Genomic DNA, 11318 nt, shown 5'->3' with positions numbered 1-11318 from the left:
AATTGTAAAATAATTATTATGAGAAAAGAATCCAAGTCTTCCTCACAGGGTATATAATCCAATGTGTAAGTATGATAATATCACAGTGTAAATCAGCATGTTCCAATGAGTGTTTAGGATGCTAAACATATGTACCTATAACAGAAGTTATAACCAAATAAAAGGGTTGGAAAGGACCTTTGAGGTCTTCTAGTCCAACCCTCTGCTCAAGAAGGAGACCCTATACCAGAGGTCCTCAAACTATGGCCCGCAGGCCAGATGTAGCCCACTGAAGCCATTAATCAGGCCCAAGTGGGACCACGAGGCTACCCCGCCTGAGTCACCCCGCCCACCCTCCAGCCCCCACCCACCAGCTGAGCGCAGGCCTTCCCTTCGCAAGCCCCACGGACTGAAGCTGTAAAGCAAGACCAAAGTTTTTGGCTGGCACAGTACTTCTGGGGACTAGGGAAGTCAAAAATGGGATGCACAGAGGCCCCAGGAGGGGAAAATGGCACCCTCTGCCTCAGCTTCTTAGCTCGGGCTGAGTGGAACGCAGAGCCATGTCATCTGGCATGCACGGCCTTGCCCGTTGCTCTTCCGGGTTTCTGGTGTGCAAGTGTGTGCAACAATCAGCTGGCCTCTGTGTGTACAGTAGTGCCAGGAAGGGGAAGAGTTGGTCTGGTTTCTGCGACTGCATGCGCACCAGCCAGCTGATTGTCATGTGGGTGCGTGCCAGAAACCGGAAGAGGAGCTGCCTGGTGCACATGTATTCATTGGCATGCACACTGGCCAACTCCTCTTCCAGATCATGTCCCTCACAAGAGCACTTGGTGCTGAAAAGGTTCTCCATCCATGCACTATTCCAAGGGTGGTTTTTCCATGACATTATAAAGCGGTACCAATACTTCACGTGATTTGGATTCTCTCCTTCTGTTGATGCAACCTAGGATTGCAATGGCTTTTTTTGTCTGCTGCCACACATTGTTGGCTCACATTTGAGAGAAGGTCCATTAAGATTCCAAGATTCCTCTCACAGTTCCTGCTATTGAGCCAGGTTTCACCTAATCTGTACCTGTACATTTGGTTTTTCTCGCCTCAGTGTAAGACTTTACTTTTCTCTACATTGGATTTCCTTTTGCTAGATAGGCCCAGGATTCAAGTCTTTCTAGATCCATCTGGATCTTCATCCTATCTTCTGGGGTGTTGGCTATTCCTGCCAGTTTAGTGTCATCTGTAAATTTGATGAGTTCCCCATCTATCCCTCATCCAAATTGTTGATGAAGATGTTGAAGAGTACTGGGCCTAAAATAGAATCTTGGGGTCCCCCACTGCTGGTTTCCCTCCATGCAGACGTAGTTCCATTGAGGACCACAGGCTGAGTCCATCTGAGGGTGATGCTGTCTATCCCACATACTTTTAGCTTATCAAGATGTAGATGGTGGTTTACTTTGTCAAAGCCTTTCTAAAATCCAAGTACTGTATACTATGTGCACTGCATTTCGCTGGTCCACTAATTTAATAATTTTTGTCAAAAAATGAAATAACATTTATTTATGATCTGTTTTTGGATCCTTCATTCGTTGAAGTAAGTTGTGAATATCTAGACTGATTAACAAGGGTTCAAATATGCATCCTTCCCTTCCTCCTTGGTAAGTATCAATCCTTCTTTTCATGGCTCCATTGAACCCAAACCTCCCTCTTAAACAAGGAACTGGAGAAAGAGCTTGGATCAGGGCCAACAGGCTGAGCTCCATTTTGAGGGCAATCAATTTCCTACATAATATTTCTCTGTTAATTATAACAAATGCACTAACATCTAGAAAGCCAGCAAACCGTGTTTTACTTTGCTGATATAGATGAGATATTTCATGTCAAATTTGTTAGCAATATTAGGTTATGAACATGCAATATTTATTATAAAATCTATATAGCTATTCACTACCTAAAACCTTCTGGTTCTTCTGCAAGGAATGCATTTTTCTCAAGTTTAACAAAGAGGATCATGGCATAAAGTTTAGCCACAATATCTCCTAGTCAGTTTGGCCTATAATTGCTAGACTCCTTTTTATTCCACTTTTTAAACAGATAAAATGCTATTATTGCCAACTTCAATCCAACTGAATATTGTAGACATTTTTAATATGTGAAAATGAAGATCCCAATAGAGGCCCCAACAACCCTTTTGGTCAAATAGTTGGTAAGAATGTCTTTTCCAGTAAATGAATTGCTTGCATTTCAGGCTTTTTATGATTAATCTCAACATGAACATAATGGGGTAAAATATTGAAATTTTTGCTAATATGAAGAAAAGCAGTTCTTGGATTCCATGGAGAAGACATGATTGCATCTATTGCTCACCCACCATCACCCACCCCTCACTTTACCAGATGGAGAAAAACCCACACAAACCTGTGGGACTTTGTAGGTGCCTCCTAATGTTGAGATCTGGACGGAGATGTCCCTGAAAGCTGCATCAAGAAGAGCCAGAAGGTTGTCCTTCCTTCCACAGCCGTAGTTGGGGACATTGGCTTCTCCAGTGGAGAGAATGTCCAGCAAGGCATCTGAAGTGCGGAAAGTGCTCAAATAGTTGTCATGGAGGTTGTAGCCCAGTGTGAGATTGTGCAGGAGCTGGGAATTCTTGTTGACCATTTGAATGTTGAAAATGAATATTAAGGCATCTAAACACCCTTCAACATCCCTATTGTAAAAAAAAATGTTATTATAATAGGCAGCAACAAATACTTTTTAAAAATATATAAGCCTCTAAAAGCCTACTGAACCTTAAGTCAACATTGATCCAAAAGCAATGATCAGTTATGCAAATATGGAAATTGGCTGAGGTACGACAACTACAACTGGTTCCACCACTACTTTAAATAAAATTCATTATTCAAGTGATAAATTAAGGATTAAACTGAGAGAGGAAAATAATCTGCAGCCCTTTCAGCTTTTTTTTCAGGCCTATTTTTCGATTTGAGTTTCTTTCACAAAATCAGACAAAAGAGAGAAGCCATGGAAATCAAAATCATTGAGGAAATTAGACACAATCCCCAATATAGGAATAAATGAAAAATAAAAACAGAAATGAAGGAGAATGTTAGAATGGAGGGATTGCAACTCTATCACCCTGAATGACTTACGGATCACGAAAAACAAACTGAAGAGAAGGAGCCACGTTGAAAAGCAAGTTTGTATGCAATCTTTCCTTTCCAGTGGTGACTATGCCGATGAGATGGTCTCCTGGGCTGTAAAAGCTCTGTGGTCGTTTTCCATCCTGGTGCTCCAAACTCTGCAGGCATTTCATTCCCAGCTTCCCAGAGACTGGATGGAACAAAAGCAGCATCAGAAGCAGAAGCAGGAGGTCCATCATTCATGGGGCGAATCAATCAATCCCCTTCCTGTTTCTAAAGAAGAATTAGAAGAATTCAAAGGAGTCTCACCAGGTGGAATATGATCCAGTGTCTTTCCTGATTAAAACACAGAGAAACACTCGCTTCATCTTGAAAAGAGAGAGATGTACATTCAAGAGCACAGACTCTGCCTGTCCCAAAACTCCCTATTTCTCTGCCCAAAGTCTCCCCTGGAAGATTTGGCCAAAGAGCAGAGCTGAAACTTTTATCATAATTCTGCCTCTCAGGAGGAGGGATCCCTGGATAATTCAACTCGTTCCTGGATTCAAACATTCTTGGGAAATTCTCTGGAGGGAAATGAAAGGGAAATAATCCCCATATGGCTCATAATAACAGGGGCAGATATTGAATTAAACTGGTCACCTAGAATTGAGAGGTTTGGGGTCTCCATGCTTGAAACTGAGCCCAGAGGGAATACACGGCACATGTGGCTGAAGCTCACTAGAAATGTGACATTTGTTGTGATCGTGGTTAGAGAGAAAACCCAGGAGACAGTTAATGCCCCAGCATGTCACAGATCTGAAGTAGCTGCCTGTTGATTCCATGCCAACATTTGCTTTATTTTGAAAGTCAATGCTCAAGGGCACCCCTACAAAAGGGCTGATGCAACAGTGTGGCCAGACTACAAGAATCAAATCAACTTTAATGAAAAAGTAATTATCAGAACTTTGCCTAGTTAAAAAAACACCCACAAATAAACACTCAGAGAGGGAGAAGTTAGAAGAAACCAAGTGGAAAGAGATGGAGAAACCAAGGCTGCCCCTCACAGCAAGGGAGGAATGAAGGGGGGAAGAGAAAGGGGAGTTCAGGAGCCTCATGTTGCAGATGGAAAGCCCCCTCCAAGTTCCATTTTCTGAGTCCTTGGAAGAGGGGAGCTCATCCCATGTTCCACTGCCACCTGTTTTCATGCATAAGACACTTGGGAAAGCAAAGCCCAGACCCATAGAAAGGGCCCAAGATGGCCAGGAAGGAGAAGGGCATTTGGGGTAACTCCCCCAACCCCTGATTCCTTGGGAGAGACTACCCTGATTTATGGGTCCTAGGGCTGATTTTCTTGGGGGGGGCACAGCCCCTGTGGTTTCTCCAGGTTCACTTTGTGTCTTTCCAGGAGATGCTCCTGTGGAGGAGAAGCCATGCAGGGCTGGGTCTTCCGAGGGGGGAGAGGAAGATAAAAACCAGAGATATAAAGCAAAAGCTTAAAAAGGAGGAAGCCTAATCAGGGATTAGCCAAACAACCCAGGATTCATCTGGAAAATTGTCTCCTGCTTATTCAGAAATGTGTGGATTAGCCAAGTCTTGGGGCAGAGTTTAACTCCTGACACAAGGGGAGAATACAGACCAGCATTTTTCAGACTGGGAACTTGAAGATGAACTGACTTTAATTCCCAGAATTCCCTGGACAGCTTGTTGGGTGGGGATTCTGGGGGTGGAAGTCCATTCATCTTAAAGTTTGAAAAACAAGGACACAGACCAACAACTCTCCACATGTGACCTCCATTTTGGAAAGCAAGAAAAACACCTGAAGAGACCATCAGTCATTGGCCGGCTTGCATAAGGCAGAAACCATGGGTTTTTATGGCCACCAGATGTGAAACATGCCACAATTAGTTGGACTCACATATAACCCTAAGACCCTGATCATGGTTTGAAAACTATCCTGGTTGATTCTTAGAAGTCTCTGAGCCAGGGATGGCGAACCTTTTCTGGACCAAGTGCCAAAAAGGTGCGGAAATGTCATATACCTGCACATTTCATGTGGGCACGATTATTGTGCCCACGCTCCAGAAAAGCCGAACTTCCGGGTTCTGGGGCACATGACGATCAGATAGCCGGTGCGCATGCACACGCTGGTTTTCACCAATGCCAGGTGCGTGAAGTACAGTGCGCCAGACACTTGGAAGATGAACAGGCAAGGCCACACATGCCGGCAACATGGCTAGGCGTGCCACTTAGGGCAAGCGTGCCATAGGTTCACCATCACGGCCCTGTACTAATCCTAAACTGGAGGTGATTTCAAAACTCCTTGTGCCTGATAGTCAAATCTGCCTTGGTTCATTTTCCCAATAAGCGATCGAGTTGGGAGATTATTTAACAGCTGTTTATGAGGGTACCCTGATAAAGTGGGATTCTCAGAGTTCCAAGTAGCATCCCAAATAAAATGAGAATCTGAGGCAAGAAGTTCCTCGAAATTCCACTTTATTAAAATAGCCACGTTGGCACATCTGGGAAAACCCAAATCTGAAAGCTTCCAGGTCTTCCCACCTAGCTGAAAGTCCAAGAGTTTGCCCTGAGGGGAAAATAACATGGCTTTTGTTATTTCTTAACTAATATAGTTAGTTTGCATTTTAATCTGATTTATATTCTTTCTTTTAAAGTGATGTTCAAGATTTATTAGCTTTTAACATTCCTAAACTGATAAACCAGCTGGAGACTAGCTCCAGATACGAAAAGTTTGTTAGTACAAATTGGGGTCTGGCTTATCTCTTGTGAACCCTAAAGAACCTTTCTCCTTAGAATTTATTTCCCTTCAACCTCATTTTAATAAATATGTATGCTATTATCCCGTCCAATCAACTTTTCTCTTTCAGGTTTCTTTGTTCTGTTAACTATAAAAGGGGATGTAAGCTGAAGATCGGGGTTTCCTCTTTGAATGAGGAATCCCTTTTGTCTGAATATTCTGATAAATTGTAATAAAATGATCTTCCTGTCTCGGTTTGTCTCATTGGAAAACAGGCACACCGAGGCAGGAGCCTGAAAAGGCCATATTTGGCCATCAGCCCCCAACACCCACAAGTCTATCCCATGGTCCAATCCTTCATTGCCTCCATGCTGCACAATCTCAATTCCCACCCCATTCTGGGGCCAGCCAGAGGTGGAAGCTGCCCATTCTCCGAACTACTCAAAATTTCCTGTCAGAACCTGGGGAATTTCAGCCCTGAGCAGAGCCTCTCATTTCTCCCCCCCGGCACCGCAAATTCCAGCTTCAGTCGGGGCATGCAAGCTGCTGGCAGTAGTAGCCACCTAAGCACCATGACTGCCCCCTCCCCAACCAGCCAGCCAGCCCCGCCTGAACTGCTCCCTGCCGGCTTGCGCAAAGCCTCGCCATTCTCCTCCTCCTCTTCTTCGTGTCATTGTCCTCCTCGCCCAAGCGGCAGTGGGCTCCACAGGACAGGCTCTCATTCCTGCCCTGGGGCAGCGAACTCTGGCAGGCTGGAAGAGAGCGTGAGTGGCCTGGACACCCCCCCCCCAGGGCTTCCTCGCTCAGTTCAAACAGTTGCGGGGGGGTGGGGGTGGTGAGGTTGGTGCAGGCAGCTTTCCAGGGCCAAAACAGACCAAAAAAAACCTGTGCTTCCACACCCCATTTTGGCCCTGGAAAGCCTCCTGCACCAACCTGGAAGCCAAATAAATCCCAATCTGCAACTGTTTGAAGGCTGAAGGAAGCCTCCAACTGAGAGAGGAAGCACTGCAGGGCCAGGTCTGTCACACTCACTTCCATCCACCAGAGTTTGCTGCGCAATGCGAGCGCCTCCCCCCATGTTCACGCATCCCCCGCATGCGTAAGGTGACCAGATTTTCAGATTGGTAAAGAGGGACACCATTGACGGAGGGGGGGGGGGCTTGATTAAAATTTTTATATTTTGTCAAAAGGTCACACAAGGCGATTATATGACCCCAGGACACTGAAAGCATCATAAATATGAATCTGTTGCCAAACATCAAAATTTGGATCACGTGACCATGAGGATGCTTCAACGGTCGCTAAGTGTGAAAAATGGTCACTGTGTGAAAAATGGTCATGGCCGTTGTAACTTTGGTCACTAAATGAACTGTTTGAAAGCTAAAGCTAGCTTGCATTATGCTAGCTTACATTTTCAAGAGAGAGAAGCTAAACTCCTTATTAGAATTGAAATAGAAATGAGTAGAGTAGAGTAGAGTAGAGTACAATAGTTTATTACCCAAGTGTGATTGGACACACAAGGAATTTGTCTTCGGTGTACATAAATAAAATAAAATACAATACATTCATCAAGAATCATAAGCTACAACACAGTGATAGTCTCTCTCTCTCTCTCTCTCTCTCTCTCACACACACACACACACACACACACACACACACAGACACAAATACACACACACTCCTCCTCTGGATTCAATGGGGTTTAGGAAATCCCCCCACCTCACAGACTCCCTCTTTCTTTCTCTCTCCCCTCCTCTGGATTCAATGGGATTTTTAGAAAATCCACACTCCTGTGCACACATTCCTCTTTCTTTCTCTCTCTCCTCCTCTGGATTCAATGGGGTTTTTAGAAAATCCACACTCCTGTGCACACACTCCTCTTTCTTTCTCTCTCCCCTCCTCTGGATTCAATGGGGTTTTTAGAAAATCCACACTCCTGTGCACACACTCCTCTTTCTTTCTCTCTCTCCTCCTCTGGATTCAATGGGGTTTTTAGAAAATCCACACTCTTGTGCACACACTCCTCTTTCTTTCTCTCTCCCCTCCTCCCCAGGGTAGGGCTGAGGATTATGCTCAATTCTTGGCGGACAAAGTAGCTCGGTTTCGATCGGACTTGGACTCCACCGCAGTAGATCCAGCTGAGACACAGGAGGATCATTTGCCACATCAGTTCTGGGTTGAGTTCCAGGAAGTTGCCTCTGGGGATGTGGACAAGGCCATCCGAGCTGTAAGTGCCTCCACTTGTATTCTGGACCCGTGTCCCTCCTGGCTGGTGGCTAACAGCAGGGAGGTGACACATGGCTGGATCCAGGCGGTTGTCACCGCCTCCCTTCGGGAGGGGCACTTCCCCGCCGTACTCAAAACGGCGGTGGTGAGACCCCTCCTAAAGAAACCATCGTTAGATCCAGCCATCTTAAACAACTTTCGTCCTGTCTCCAACCTTCCCTTTATCGGGAAGGTTGTTGAGAAGGTGGTGGCCTTTCAGCTTCGACGGGCCTTGGAGGAAGCTAGCTATCTTGACCCCTTCCAGTCCGGCTTCAGACCTGGTTACAGCACAGAAACCGCTTTGGTCGCATTGACCGATGATCTCTGGAGGGCCAGAGATGGAGGCTATGCGTCCATCCTGGTCCTCCTTGACCTCTCAGCGGCTTTCGATACCATCGACCATGGTATCCTTCTGCGACGACTGCGGGAGGTGGGAGTGGGAGGCACTGTTTTGCGGTGGTTCTCCTCCTACCTCTCGGACAGGTCGCAGTCGGTGTTAGTGGGGGGGCAGAGATCGTCCCTGAGGCCCCTAACATGCGGAGTACCTCAGGGTTCGGTCCTATCCCCCCTACTATTTAACATATACATGAAACCGCTGGGCGAGATCATTCGGAGGCACGGGATAAAATACCATCAATATGCGGACGATACACAATTGTATCTGTCCGCCCCGTGCCAACTCAATGAAGCGGTGGACGTGATGAACCGGGGTCTGGAGGCCGTTAAGGACTGGATGAGTGCTAACAAACTGGTGCTCAACCCGGATAAGACCGAGTGGCTGTTGTGTTTTCCCCCCAATAATTTGGCTAATACACCAACGCTTAGGCTGGGGGGTCAAATTTTACACCCCTCAGATAGGGTCCGCAACTTAGGAGTCCTCCTGGATCCACAGCTGACTTTTGATCACCAGCTGTCAGCTGTGACCAGGGGGGCATTTGCCCAGGTTCGCCTGGTCCGCCAGTTGCGGCCCTACCTAGATCGGGGGGCCCTCACAACAGTCACTCGAGCCCTTGTGATCTCTAGACTGGAATACTGCAATGGGCTCTACATGGGGTTGCCCCTGAAGTGCATCCGGCGACTACAGCTAGTCCAAAATGCAGCCGCGCGAGTGATAGTGGGCGCACCTCGGTTCGCCCACGTTACACCTGTCCTCCGCGAGCTGCACTGGCTGCCTGTTGGTCTCCGGGTGCGCTTCAGGATAATGATGACCATCTTTAAAGCACTCCATGGTAGTGGATCTGGGTACTTGAGAGACCGCCTTCTGCCGATTACCTCCCTGAATCGACCAATTAGATCGCACAGACTGGGCCTCCTCCGTATTCCATCTGCCAGTCAATGTCGACTGGCGACCACACGGAGGAGAGCCTTTTCTGTTGCTGCCCCGACCCTATGGAACGAGCTCCCCATGGAGATCCGCACCCTCACCACGATCCAGACCTTCCGCGCAGCCCTCAAGATCTGGCTCTCCCAGCAGGCCTGGGGATAGGCTTCCAATTACCCGCCCGAGTGTTTGATTGCTGAATGAAAGTTGTGTTTTATTATTTTTCTTTTGTTCACAACGTGTTTGTTTTGACCTTGCACTTCCCCTCCCCTGTGGTTGTAAGCCGCCCTGAGTCCCCTCAGGGAAAAGGGCGGCATATAAATCCCAATAAACCTAAACCTAAACCTCTGGATTCAATGGGATTTTTAGAAAATCCACACTCCTGTGCACACACTCCTCTTTCTTTCTCTCTCCCCTCCTCTGGATTCAATGGGATTTTTAGAAAATCCACACTCCTGTGCACACACTCCTCTTTCTTTCTCTCTCCCCTCCTCTGGATTCAATGGGATTTTTAGAAAATCCACACTCCTGTGCACACACTCCTCTTTCTTTCTCTCTTTCCTCCTCTGGATTCAATGGGATTTTTAGAAAATCCACACTCCTGTGCACACACTCCTCTTTCTTTCTCTCTCCCCTCCTCTGGATTCAATGGGATTTTTAGAAAATCCACACTCCTGTGCACACACTCTTCTTTCTTTCTCTCTCCCCTCCTCTGGATTCAATGGGATTTTTAGAAAATCCACACTCCTGTGCACACACTCCTCTTTCTTTCTCTCTCCCCTCCTCTGGATTCAATGGGATTTTTAGAAAATCCACACTCCTGTGCACACACTCCTCTTTCTTTCTCTCTCTCCTCCTCTGGATTCAATGGGGTTTTTAGAAAATCCACACTCCTGTGCACACACTCCTCTTTCTTTCTCTCTCCCCTCCTCTGGATTCAATGGGATTTTTAGAAAATCCACACTCCTGTGCACACACTCCTCTTTCTTTCTCTCTCTCCTCCTCTGGATTCAATGGGATTTTTAGAAAATCCACACTCCTGTGCACACACTCCTCTTTCTTTCTCTCTTTCCTCCTCTGGATTCAATGGGATTTTTAGAAAATCCACACTCCTGTGCACACACTCCTCTTTCTTTCTCTCTCCCCTCCTCTGGATTCAATGGGATTTTTAGAAAATCCACACTCCTGTGCACACACTCTTCTTTCTTTCTCTCTCCCCTCCTCTGGATTCAATGGGATTTTTAGAAAATCCACACTCCTGTGCACACATTCCTCTTTCTTTCTCTCTCTCCTCCTCTGGATTCAATGGGGTTTTTAGAAAATCCACACTCCTGTGCACACACTCCTCTTTCTTTCTCTCTCCCCTCCTCTGGATTCAATGGGATTTTTAGAAAATGTTTCTGACTTCGGCTGGTGGGAACAGCTTTCCCCTTTCCCCGTCCAGTTTGGCAACAAGTCTAGCGGAGGGCTGCCCCCATCACCGATGACCGGGGCAGAGCGGGGATAGCAAGAAGGCAGGCCTGGTTCTTCTTGGCTTCTGCCTCTCCTAGCAGCATACAAGAAACCCCGCGATCTCCGGTCTCTCTTAACTTAGATACGGAAATGGCCAATAGGAACGGCTCGTGGTCACAGATCAAAAGAGGAGATCGGAGATCACGACGGAGAAAGAACATCCATTAGCGCTGACCTCCCTCCCTTCCCTACTTCTGCGCATCTCGAAACCACCGCATAAACAGAATTTGCCCCGACGTTTTTCCCATGGACAATGAGCTCTCCCTCAGACCTTTTACGATACAGCCACGCGCTGCCAGACTCAAAATAAGTTCTAACTATTTTACCCAGCCCATGGAAGCCAGCAGCGTATGGACAGGGGAACGAATGGGCG

Source organism: Thamnophis sirtalis, unplaced genomic scaffold, assembly GCF_051295495.1.
Source record: "Thamnophis sirtalis isolate CommonGarterSnake01/CBP01778 unplaced genomic scaffold, rThaSir2_p1.2 scaffold_15, whole genome shotgun sequence".
Lineage (NCBI taxonomy): Eukaryota > Metazoa > Chordata > Lepidosauria > Squamata > Natricidae > Thamnophis > Thamnophis sirtalis.
The sequence above is the reverse complement of the archived record's forward strand: the minus strand, read 5'-3'. Positions refer to the sequence as shown.